Genomic DNA, 13,430 nt, shown 5'->3' on the forward strand with positions numbered 1-13,430 from the left:
CAGATTTTTGTCTGAATACTGTTGGACTTCAGCCCTTTCATGTGAAAACCTGTCTGGCTCCTCTGATTTCAGATTGTCAGTAAGAACTAAGTCAAACATGAAAAATGTTAGGCTAAAATGACATAAACCATTCTTACCTTGAAAATGAAATAGAATATCTCCAGAAGGGTTTGTATCAGGTTTACTTAGATTTGTCCTCTATTTAAAATCAATTCCATGAGCATAGGCATTTAAAGAAGCTATCGTTATTAAGGAGTGTATATTTACATATGTGTACATACATATATACATATGTATACTCTGGTACCTGTACATATACTCTTAACCCACGGTAGAGGTTTTAGAGATGACCATTTATGAAGGGGTATATAACTAAAGTGGCAAGCCACCTCCAACTTTGACTTTAAAATTACCAATATTGTGCTGAAGAGAAGAATTACGAAAGAAGAATTACTTTTTCTGAAAATTTTTTATGCCTTTTTCTTCATAAGGCACATTTATTTATGAATTTCTAAAGCGTGATTTTTTCCATGAAGGAAAAAAAAAGTTACTTAATTACATTTTTATTAAGGGGGATGTAGGGTGTGTGCGCTATTACATTCTTTTAAGCAGACTACCAAAATATGAATCAGATGTAACCACCAACTGTTTGAAAAATTGCTTTCAGTTAACAAGGAATTATTATTAATAATTTCAGCTAGGGGGTCCTGCATGGGTCTGTTTAAGCCATGTTGTTTTTCAGGGTTTAAAATAAAAAAAAAAAAATATTTGAATGATGCAAAGAAACATAAGCTTTGAAAATCTGTGGCTGACAGACAGCTGGGCAGGATTGTAAATTCCCCAGAGGATAGGATTAGAATTTACAAAGATCTTGAAATTAGAGAGTTTATCCAAAATAAACATTATGCAATAAAAATGCAAGGATACTACCACAAAATGCACAGAAACAAAACAGAAATAACTGGATAGAGTGCAGAAAGACAAAAATTTAATACAACCTAATACTGCAAGTTCCAGTACAGCACAGATAAATTCTTTAATAGATCCCACACTACTGCTTCACAAACCATCCAAATTCCAGGACTTATTTAAGCGTAACATAGTTTCTTCCTTGCCTGCCCTGTACGCTGGAGATTACTTTTAATAGCAAGTATGTAAGGGGAAAGTGCATACTGAGGTTTCACACCCTGGTTAATAAGAACATACTCTAGGGTGTGTATCCGGGCATCTTGACAACTGGAGTTTAGATGAACAGCATCTGCACTGAGGTCCAGATATAGTCCTTCCAGTCTGCATAAATGAAAGGAATTACCAAAGGGATACAGCAAGAAAAATTTACCCTTTAATAGAAAACATGTTATAGTATTGTCATGTAAAATATGGGCTCTATGCCTTGTTAGGGAAGCCCAAACTGTAATGTTTTGTCAACAAAGCTGGGTTTTTCCATTGAGGTTAATATGAAGAAGAAAAAGGAGAGGTATTTTATGCAAGTATAGAATACCTGCCAAGAATTTCATGAAGGTTATTATGAAGATAATCTCCATAAAATAATTGAATTGGATATCTTTTTGAATTTTTAGGTTTTGAAATGCTTAACACTGTGTTCTGCTGTAAACCAGAGTATTCCCTCAAGAGATTACGAAAAAGGGATTCTAAAATTTAATGGAATATTTTGTTTTCTTCAGCAGGTATTTTTGTGTCTTTTCAATAAATTTTATCAGATTGACAATGATTTTGATTCAGCAAGAACAGAAAAAGGTTGTGAAATGCCTATTTTTTGAAAATTAGTGCAATGCTGAAAGCCATCAAACCTATCAAATATACATTTGGGAATAAGCAGGGACTGTCTGGGGATTTTTAAGTGAAGGGGGCACAGTTATCAGCTAGAAAGACAGGGCAGTCCTAAACAAAATGCACGTCTACTGCTTTTATTGTAGGCTTTGCTTGAATCTGTTTCCAGTTGTGGAAGAACTAGATAACAGAATAATCTATGAATTTATCCCTACCTCTTTTACGTTATGTTTGTTCTCTAAAACTCTGAGAAAGGATCTTGTATTCTCCAAAAGTAGCAAAATATTTTAGACATAGAAAAATTTACTAGAAATTGCTGCCAAAATATGCATTACACTTGAATGAAATTTTAAAAATTCCTAACCCATTCACAGTCTATTTGGAAATATCTTAATTTTTAATTATATGCTCATTTTGGTGTGGATATTTAAGGATACTATCTAATGGGAATGAAATTAGATTTTGGACAATGTTTTTGATCAAACTGAATTTAAGTGTCAGTGAGTAAACAAACATCTTTTTTGTTGATAATTGGTGTAACCTCTGCACAAGGAAATATGAATTAATAGAAGTAAGGTGATAATACTGGAATTTGTCTTTGTAATTACCATAACAATAGTAGTGGGGCTTGTTCCCTATGTTGATTTATTACCAGTGATTTAAAGTCAAAGTGCAAAAAGACCATTGAGAGCAGAGTTTTCATCCCTTCTTTTTTTTCCGACCTGTTGAAGGAAAGGTACAGTAATATTGTCCAGTACTGAGTCATCATAGAGCAGTTTTTACTACCTCGTAGTTCCCATGGTGTCTGTAAATATGGGGTGTTGTAAAAGGAGCTCAAAAAATCCGTAGCCTATTCAATTAATGATCATTCTTATCAGTGATTTCTAATTAAGCGATGTCAATAGAATAAAGCATTTTCACAGGATAATAGCCTCCTGCTTGTTTTCTAAAATTGTGATGTTTGCATAAAACAGTCTTGTGAAATTTAAAGAAACTCACGGAAAAGAAACCTTAAAAAAATTGACAATTGTTGAAGAAACATCCTACAAATGTGGGAACTGGTTAAGCATTTAAATGTAGAATAACACCCTGAGTTCTGTGAGTTTGCAAATATCTAAAATAAATCACTTTTTACTTAAAATAAAACCAAATTAATTTCAGGATGGAGAGTTCCTATTCTCTACCAAAGTATGATTAATTTGTTGGCAATACAATATAATGAACTATCTTATTGATATTTTATTTTTATATGCATAGAAATAATCCTTAGTATTAAAAAATACAACTTTTCATCTAAGCCTCTCAAAGTACATGAGAAAGATTAATTGAAACTCCCAAGATGATTTTGCAGAGCAGGAAAGTTTGTGCAGAGAAAGAATTTGTGACTTTTCTAGATCAATATTTTTGTTCACAACAGAACTAGGATTATGCTTGAGGATTATTAACCTACAATATCCTGGTTTAAAGCACCTTGATGTTTTCTGTGTAAGGATTAGACTGGTGCTATAATGGACTGACTCTCTGATGGGAAGGTAATAAGATTTAAATTCTTGCACCCAATTTCAATTTTATATAACTTTTTTTTCTCAATGGATTAAAACTATAGCAAAATATTCTAGCATATCCACCCGAGGGTGTTGAGAGAGCTGGCTGACATCATTACGAGGCCACTCTCCATAATCTTCAAGAAGTCGTGGAAAACAGGGGATGTCCCAGAGGATTGGAGGAAGGCAAATGTTACCCCCATCTACAAGAAAAGCTCGAGGGAGGATCCGGGTAACTATAGGCCCATCAGCCTTATCTGAATCCCTAGGATTCAGATGGAACGAATCCTCCTGAGGGCTATCACAAGTCAAATGAAGCACGTGACTGGGAAAAGGCAACATGGCTTCACTAAAGGCAGATCGTGCTTGACAAACCTGGTGGCCTTCTACAACAAAGTGACTTGCCTGGTAGACATGGGGTGGGTGGTAGGCGTTTTCTACCTGGATCTCTCCAAGGCCTTTGATACAGTCCCCCACAGTCTTCTCCCGGAGCAACTGATGCATTTTGGCCTAGACAAGTGGTCGGTGCAGTGGGTGGGGAACTGGCTGCCAGGCCGCACCCAAAGGGTGGTGGTAAATAGCTCCTTTTCCAGGCAGCAACCTGTGTACAAGTGGGGTCCCCCAGGGATCAATATTGGGCCCAATGTTATTCAACAACGTCATAAGTGATCTGGATAACGGGATCAAGTGTAGCCTGATGAAGTTTGCAGGTGACACCAAATTGCACAGGGAAGTAGACACCCCAGAAGGGAGAGCTGCTCTGCGGGAAGATCTGGATAGGCTGGAAGAGTGGGCCAGCAAGAACCTTATGAAGTTACACAAGGAGAAGAGTAAGGTCATGCACCTGGGAAAACATAACGCGGGAGTGCAGCACAGACTGGGATGCACCTGGCTGGAGAGCAGCTCTGTGGAAAGGGACCCGGGGGTCCTGGTGGACGGGAAGCTCAACATGAGCAAACAGTGTGCTGCTGCGGCCAAGAAGGCCAACAGGACACTGGGTTGCATCAAAAAGGGCATCGCCAGCAGAGAGAAAGAAGTCATTATCCCACTCTACTCAGCGCTTGTCAGGCCACACCTGGAGTACTGTGTATAGTTCTGGTCCCCGCTATACAAAAAGGATGTGGACAGGCTGGAAGGGGTCCAGAGAAGGGCCACCAAGATGATCAGGGGACTGGGAAGCCTGCCATACAAGGAAAGGCTGGGACAATGAGGTTTGTTCAGCCTTGAGAAAAGGAGGCTTAGAAGGGATCTCATCACCTTGTACCAGGACTTAAGGGGTAGCCACAAAGAAGATGGAGACTCCCTTTTTACAAGGAGTCACACAGAGAGGACAAGGGGGAATGGACACAAGTTGCTCTTGGGGAGATTCCGATTGGACATGAGAGGAAAATTTTTCACAGTGAGGACGGTCAACGACTGGAATAATCTCCCCGGGGAAGTGGTTGACTCGGCCACGTTGGACACCTTCAAGAGTCGCCTGGACAGGGTGCTGGGCCATCTTGTCTAGACTGTGCCCTTCCTAGAATGGTTGGACTAGATGATCCCTGAAGTCCCTTCTAACCTGTGATTCTGTGATAATTTCCCCACAAATATTCAAAATAATAAAATAGAAAAAAGGTGTTGTAAACCATAGATTAATTTAGATGGTTTGCAAAGTATATTTGGCTTAAGAGGCATTTTTTCACTTGTGCTGTGGTACTCCTTTTAGTGGTCATATATTGCTGCTTTCTTAAAGGAAGAAAAGGAAAGGGAAGAAAATTACAAAATACAAAAGAATGTCCTGGGAAAAAATATTTCAACAGATAGGATTAAGTTAAACTCTTAAGGTAGAAGCTTTGTTGGGTTTAGGGTTTTGTTTTTATTTGGGTTTTGTTTATTTTTTCCCCTGCAATATAATGGCAATATTGCATGTTGACTTCTGCAGTAACAGAACAGGCTGCTCAGCAGCTTAAGACACCTAAGACCAAATGTATTGTTGTGGTGGAAATTCTGAGGTCTTTAACTAGGAAACATTGACAAGGTTCTGTTGGACCCATGTGATTTTCATTTTTAAACCTCCAGCTCAAAACTTTGTTAGAAACTAAAAATAAAACTAACTTGACTTTTATTTTTAAGATGAAGGAAGGCCAAATATAAATACATTTTTGTCTTCAGGTTCTTTTTTTAACATGTCTAAAATACCTTGGAAAAAGATCTGCCATTCCTTGAGTCATGAAGGAAAAAAAGAGGCAAAAAAACAAAAAAGAAAACAAAAAAAAATAAACTAAATCCCATAAAAACCAAAATACAAAACTAATTTATCGAACCCAAACACCATGGAAAATTGTTAGAATTTGGCAACACTGCAAGCACTGAAAGGATAATCTGTTAATAGTATGTCTTGAATAATCTTAAGATTACAGAGACATACATACTTCCTCCGAAGTATGCAGATTACCACTATAGCATTTAATCTTCCTCTTTTATATGTTAATTACCATTAGCATAAAAGTAAAATAAATTTAATATAACGTTTATGCATAATTTTTTCTATGCCTCCTTCTTTTCTCTTATTCAGACATGGTTTTATTTTGTGTATTTTCTAATATTTATTTGCCATATCTAAAATTTTGAGCATTAATCTTCATTAATGTTGTACTGGAGAGAGAAAAATGCCCATAGACAAAGAGTTGGAAACTAATTTGCTGCAGGAAAATCAATTTTAAATTGTTCTTATTAAGCTAATATGTAACCTCAAGCCTTATTAATGAAATAACCATGGTTATACTATTGATAAATTTAACACAACTTAGCAGTTATAAAGAAATGCATCCAGGTCCATGAAATGAATGTTAATTTGATGATGAATCATTTGTATTTGATGCTCATAAAGAGGATTTGCTGTACTAATCTATTTTCTTCCTCTGCTTTTACAGAAGAAATACTATTTTTGCATCCCCAGATTTACAAATATCCACCTCCAGATTCTCTATTGCTTTTACTCTGATGTACTTTCATCAGCTGTCACAGAGCATTCAGATCCCTTTCAAACATGACTGTATATCCTTTATTATTATTTTGATCATATTGATTACCTACTCTTACAGCCAAAATCTTAGAATGTAGTTTGATGGTTTTTTTTTTTTAATATCTTCTGAGCATTAAAGTAATTTGTTTTCTGAAGAAGTGATTTATGTTCAAATAAACTTCTCAAGTCATAGTTTGAACTGCTCTGGTGCACTGTCTGAACCTCTGCTATCCAGATATCCCTGGAGTTTATTTGTCTCCATGGAAATTCACAAATTCTCAGTTCCAGGAGAGAGCTTAAAATTAATTTTTCCTCAGAAAGCTGTTGGGTGGTAGGGAGAGGAAGACTGAACACTCTTGAAGGCTTAGGCTTTTATTGCACTGCTTTTTGGACATAAAACATGCTTCCTTTAAAGTGTACTATTCAAGGTTTAAGCCAATTGATTTTCTTATACCATACACATATGTTCATTATTTGCAGTGCTGAACTATCATTTACTCATTTTGCTGTATATCTAATGTCTATTTATTGTCAGGGGTGATAGAAAGCTTTTGTTTTGTCTTCTTCAGATCTCAGGATAGAGAATTTTTGACTGAGTTCCAAACCTGCAAGCTCAGGGTGAGTAATAATTTTTGTTATTTCTTTAGCTTGAATTTGGATGGTTCTGTGAATAACTGTATTCCAGCATATGACTATGTTTCCTGGAGCATAAAAAAAAATCCTACCCAGTCTGTGATAATGTCACTTGGTAATTAATCTTTTTTTGTTTCAAGAGATTGTAGAGGAAAAGGGATTTTTTTCCTTACTGTGTAACCAGAAATTAGTCTGTTCATGGTTTGTTTGTTTGTCTGCTTTAGCATAGTTTGACTAAGGAGACCGTGAGATAACTGTACTTCAATGTTATATATGTAACTTGACTGTGTTGCATTTTAAGACTAATGTTAACAGTCATCAAACACAGCAGCTGACATAATTTCAAAGTGAAAAAGATAATGTGAACCAGAGAGGCAATGATCTGTAAAAATGACAGAGGTTCTCCAGACATAAACTGCATTTTTTTTATGTTAAATCCCTTGTGAGAAACCATCTTTTAGGAATGAAAAAGGGCTAAGCAGCAGTTAACAGTAACACTATCATGTTATGAGTTTTAGCAACAAGGTTTCCTACAAAGAGAAGTTTGATGTTACAGTTTGGGGGAGTGAGATACAAGAAAAATAGCTGTTATAATAAAAACTACAATTGATAGAAACTTGTGCTTGCTGTAGTTTTCCTCTTTTACATATACTAAGTTTTTGGGGAAATTTTATGTTTAATGTGAAGTCATTTGAATGAAGTATGTTGACATTTAGCATGTCGCTGAAATAATTTAATAAGTAATGTAATAAAGCTATTGAGACAAACAAGCTTAAACAGGTTACCAAAGTATTCTCCTGTGTTTTAAGCTTGTTTCATAACATTAAATACAATAATGTCGAGTGCTTGTTTTATAAGAAGGGACAATACGATTAGCATGCAATTGAGATCAAGCTCATGAGGAAACTTCATTTGTATAATACAAATAGCTGTCATACTCTGCATACATGGGCAGCAAACAATGCTCCTAGACAGTGGAAACCTAAACCCAAGAGAACAGATCTGTCAGCTTTGTTTTGTAATCCCACTCGTTGTGTGAAGGCACTAGTTCAAAAAGCACCATGGCAAAAATTATGATATCTTTTACCGGGACACTTTTTTTGTAATGAGTTATACACTTTGAGCTTTAAAGCATATTTCTGTTTCAGAAGTTTCTTGCAAAAGCCTGAAATTCAGAATTTTGTAATATCAATTTAAAAGGCTCACATTGTAGAATCTTCCCTGCAGTGGGTAATATAAAGGTATCTATTGTAAGTCTATAATATGCTTTAAATTCCAAAAACCTCAAAAATCTTGGTTTTTTTTAGATATTGGAGTGTATACAGGAACACAGGGTTTATTCAGATTCCTGTAAAGGTCCTGTACTCATAGAAATTCTGTAGTAGTAAGCAACCTAATATTGTCAAAACTCTTAACTGCATAGATATCTGCCTTGTTAAGTTTCTTACTATCTGGTGGTTGAGGAGACACTAAAAGTGTTTAGTAACAACACACTGAAGTGACAGAGAATTCTCATTATAATACTGGTATATTACTGAATATAAGATTCCTGGTGATTAATTCTTTTATTATGTTTTGCCAAACTGATGGTCTCTAAAATACACAGAAACATAGATGTGTATGTGTGTTTGTGTATCATGTATGATAAAGCTTTGCTTTGAAGAAAGAAGTATACAAAACTAATATCTCATGGTTTGAGGAACCAGGGTTTGAACAACATGTTAAAGCACTTTTTTTTTCCTAATAAATATAGGATGCAACTGAGATAACCACATTAAATGATTGACAATTATAATAAAATTATGGTAAAGCAAGTTTTTCTGTAAGTTAAGAAAAAAATCAAATGTTACATGACAGAAATAAATTACTTTTATGGGAATATCCAGCAAAAACAAGAAGCTCTAGCCACCTAAGTTAGATCACTTAGGTGCAGCATACTTGAAGCACTTAAAAGTTACAGCTGTTAGGGGTTTACTGGGGTAGGGGGCTCATTTCCAATAACATAATCTTTCCAATATAGTCAAAGTAGACAGATGAATAGTCTAATTAATTCCTTGCATAAATTTACAAAATGCAAATAATATAAATTGGACATGGGATTTTCCCCAGTGGTGTTTGTATACTTTAGGTGTAGCTGATCAGTCAGTGAACTCTCTCACATTGTCTTACTGGCCTGCAATTTCTTTCCATAAAAGTGGTGCAGATGACTGAAGCAGGACTTAGAATGATACACGCAGATACTGAAGTATCAAAGAACCCTTGGAAAATTTGAATCAGGGGTGGAATCTGGTCCTATACTATAAACAGGACTGTTTTGCTGAGACAGAAGTTTAAGCAAAGGCCTGTGGTGTGCCCAATTTAGTAATTTGTAATGAATACTTTAAAAAGGGAGCACTAACAAATCTAAGCAGCTTTGGCACTGTTAAAACAGTAGTACAAATTTTAAGCATCTTATTATGCTTTTTAAAGAGATTGCATTAAATTATGAATGTATTTTAAAAATAGTACTTAATAAATTAATGCTTTCAACTCCCCCTTTCACTTAAAAATGATTTAATCATTCTTATGAAGGTTTTATCAGAAGAAAAACTCACAAACTGATACAGAACTGATGTATGAAAATAAATCTTTAATTGAAAAACTGATACCAGCAACTGATCTAATGTTATGTCAAAGTCATGTCCATGCCATTCCCTAATATCCAATATTTATGTATGTCTATAAAATAAAAAAATTAAAAAAAATAACAAAACCACCAAAACACTCCTAACAAGAAAAAAACCCCTAACCTTCTTACTCTCTTACCCATTTCTTCTTATGATTTTTTCTAGTCCTCTCCTACTTCCGATCTTTATTTTTTTAAAACGTTTCACACATATACTTTATTTAGCTGTTGCATCATGTGATGGACCTTGGCCAAATTTCTCAAAAAAAGGCCAACAAGATAATCAAATGTGCAATATATTCCCTTAAAAATAATTGTTAAATTAAAAAAAAAAAAAATGTAATGTTTCCTGGACATCTTATGGATGATCTAAGATGAGTCTGTAAAAGGTAATAGGCAACCTCAGCAGGTTAGAAGGATGTGTCTTTACTCCTAGGATGTTAAGCAAATGAATGGATTCTGATAACTGTCCATAGTTGCCTTGCTCACATTTTTGATAGTTTTGTCAGTGAAATCAGTGTCAAGGAAGGAATTTGACATGGAGTGTGGGCATCAGTTTTATTTGGTGTTCAGATTGTGACTCCTTTTTCCACTAGCTGACAAGAAAATAATTTTCTTGTCCATGAATCTGTAGGGGGGCCATCAGAATTCATCATCCCAAAAGTGACATGATTCTTAAAGCTTTTGTGGTATTAAATGATGTGATCTAGAAAACCAATAAAAACCCAAACAAACAAACAAACTAACAAAAAACACTTTCCATTTAAAAATAATGAAGGGTATTTTTAAAGACAGGATTTGTGGAAGTAAACTTAAAATGCCATTTTCCCTAAATCCCTCTGAATGTTGTGGCACAAATTATCAGGTATGTGACTACGGATATGCTTGTATGTTCACTGGCAGAAGTTTGCTGTTATAACCTATATTTAACACTATTTGGAAAACTTTACTTCTAATTATTTTTTTACATATGGATAGATGGATATAAATGCAAACACATGTGGGTATGTGCGTTTAAAAGCATATTAACCTTCCTGAACGCATTCTAGATTTGATCCTGTTCTGTCCTTATGTGTGTGTATGTGCTTTATAGATAGGCATACAAGCTCCTGTATATTTATATTTCCAACATGACAGGTAATATTTTCTTAAAAGGACTGCAAAAGTGCTTAGCCATTTGTTCTTTTGATGTAAATTTCAAGCATGATAACTGTAACAATTCAGAAAAAGCCAATCCAGCAAAAATATCTTATAATACTCTTCGTAGGAGATTCAGTAGCATGTAAAATAGTATGGCTAGAGATTTTGCAGGTCATGCCACAGTAAAAACAAAAGGTGTATGTAAATTAGGAAGGACATCTGGGGTTCTTTTAGTTATTTATTTTTACTTTTGTGACATTCACAAAAAAGTTACGTTTGCTGAAGCATATTCTATCCTTCTGAAAGATTAAAATGTGTCACCTAAAAAAAATATTTCTTTTATTTGAAACACAATATATTCACCAAATTAATTTTATTATTAAGCAATAGCCCCAATAAAAGTTAATCAACTTGCATAAAATGTGAATTGGAAAAAATTGCTTTTATACTGAAGACAACTATCATTTTTTAGTAAGCATACTCTGAAAGTATTGACTAAAAAGTCCTACACCACAGCCACAGCCTAGGGCAAATTATCATTAGAATGATGCTATACAATCTTGATGATATTCTGCATTTTGTACCTCTGATAATGTCATTGTATCTCTTGGGAGTATGATTATTCCTGAAGTTAAAATCAGCTTTAAAAGAAAAGGCAGCTTGAATCTCATTTTTTGGGTGGATGGAGATAAACATACAGTGGAGGTAAATCTCTTCTCACATAAACCAGAGACCCACATTCCAATCCTCAGGATTTTGCAATGGTGATTATATTCTGTTCTGTATAAGGAACTTCACTATTTTTTAGCCAGCAATAATTGCACCTTGAAACTTGCTTACAGACCAAGAAACAGGGTTTGTGAACCAGAAGGCAGAGCTATCATGCAGAATTGCAAATTCTAGAACATAACATTTGTTAGAAAATAAATTAAATCAATCAAGGAAGAAAAGATGTTGCAATACTGTTAAACAGGCATTAATTTTGGAATAAATTTCTCCAGCTTCATTATTTAAACTATTGAATGGATGACAGACATGCCTCTCCTGACACACTAGAAATACTAGTAATGGACACACTGGCTACCACTCTCAATGGATTATTAGCAACTGTTCTTAGACTGATTTTCTGACATATCTTTGAACTTTGTTGACAATTCACAGATGTGCCACCAAACAAAATTATTGTTGATTGTTGTCAGGGTATAGGAAAGGGGGAAAAATAGTTTGAAGCTATTACCTTATATTCAAAGGCCACATCAGTATCTGCATATGTAAGCTTAGAGTTACTCCCATTTACAAAGGGTGTGGAATTGGAAATGTAAATTGTAAGTTAAAAGTAAAACTGTTTCTTTCATCCAGCCTCCAATATTATTACTGAATATCTGAAACAGGAATTATTTAAAATACAACATAGCAAAATGTTTTCCATTTGCTTCAGCAGAGGTCAGTTAGCTCTCTGAAGGAAGGAATTTTTCCCCAGGACCAAAAGATATTGTACTACCATTTTGTAATGCTGCAAGAGAAATTTAGTGACTCATATAAGCTCACTGAAGTCATTGATAAAATTACATCAGGGATAAATTTGAGAACTCTTTTATTAAAGCTAACTATTTACTTTCCTGTTCTTATATATATAAAAAAATAGTAACCATGTATTTGAACTATTTTTCAGTTTTTAAAGAACTGAGAATTATTCTTTTGAATTCTTTCCCAAAGCCTAGTGAAAAGACTGTTATTAACGTCAGTGGCCTGTAAATGAACTCCTGTTCCATATAATTCTCGTGAGCTTGATCTTACATAGAAGTCCTTGTCAGCCAGATCCACATTCTATAGCTTCTAAGTATGTAGGTATTTATATCTATATCTTCTATATGAATTATTTTCACTGTGTTTGTAAAGAACATAAAATAAATGAGTCAGTCATTAGCTTATGCATCTCCCCTGCAAAATGGAGGGGAAGAAGATATTTGCCTAATAAAATTCTGGAGAACTTTATAAATGCTGTATGCAGCATCAAATTTATTGCTTAAGACATTAGAAACCATAACGGAAACACTCTTTGTTGTCTCTTTTCTCATTATTCTATATTCAGCTTGAAAGCAGAGAAAATAGTTACATTACTCACTGCAGGAGTGAAAAGCTGTTAAAGCACAAGTTTATCAGAGATCTGATCATTTAAAATTCACATTGAAAATATAGAAGAAAAAATAAACTGGTTATTTAGACTGTTGCCAGGTTATTGGACACCTGCTTCAAAGGATAATGTCCTGCCTTTTCATCTTCATGCAGCTTCTGCTTCTGAAGGAAACAAACATTGTCAAAGAATATTCTGGTTGAAAAGTGTCACCTGAGTTGTCAACATGTGTGGAACTGTAAAGAGTTCAGATCAAAGTTGATTAATACTGGTTGCTGAAATAGCATAAGAAGCAAACTATTTTTTTCATTTCAAATGCAATTATGTTGCCCTCCAAAAGTTATTTTAGGTGTTGTCATAGGAAAATATGTCACCAGCATGGATTTTTTCTCAATATTTTGTAACTGTGGTCCAATATCAGGATAAAAATCCCATTGCCCTTCAGGGAAAAGTTGTGTTCTTTTGTGTGTGCATGTTCCATGGAAGTTTTTCTGAATTTTTATGTTCAGTAAGAAA

The 13,430-nt window shown here is 34.7% G+C and overlaps 1 long non-coding RNA gene across 1 annotated transcript in view; it reads left to right on the top strand.

Annotated features, from left to right (window-relative positions):
- LOC142050161 (uncharacterized) overlaps nt 1-13,430 on the top strand; it is a 589,738-nt gene that overhangs the window by 536,047 nt on the left and 40,261 nt on the right. The window contains exon 6 of the long non-coding RNA XR_012657935.1: nt 6,912-6,960. This is a non-coding gene — a long non-coding RNA (uncharacterized LOC142050161). The remainder of the gene's footprint in view (nt 1-6,911; nt 6,961-13,430) is intronic.

This window comes from Phalacrocorax aristotelis, chromosome Z (assembly GCF_949628215.1).
Source record: "Phalacrocorax aristotelis chromosome Z, bGulAri2.1, whole genome shotgun sequence".
In the NCBI taxonomy this organism is placed as follows: domain Eukaryota; kingdom Metazoa; phylum Chordata; class Aves; order Suliformes; family Phalacrocoracidae; genus Phalacrocorax; species Phalacrocorax aristotelis.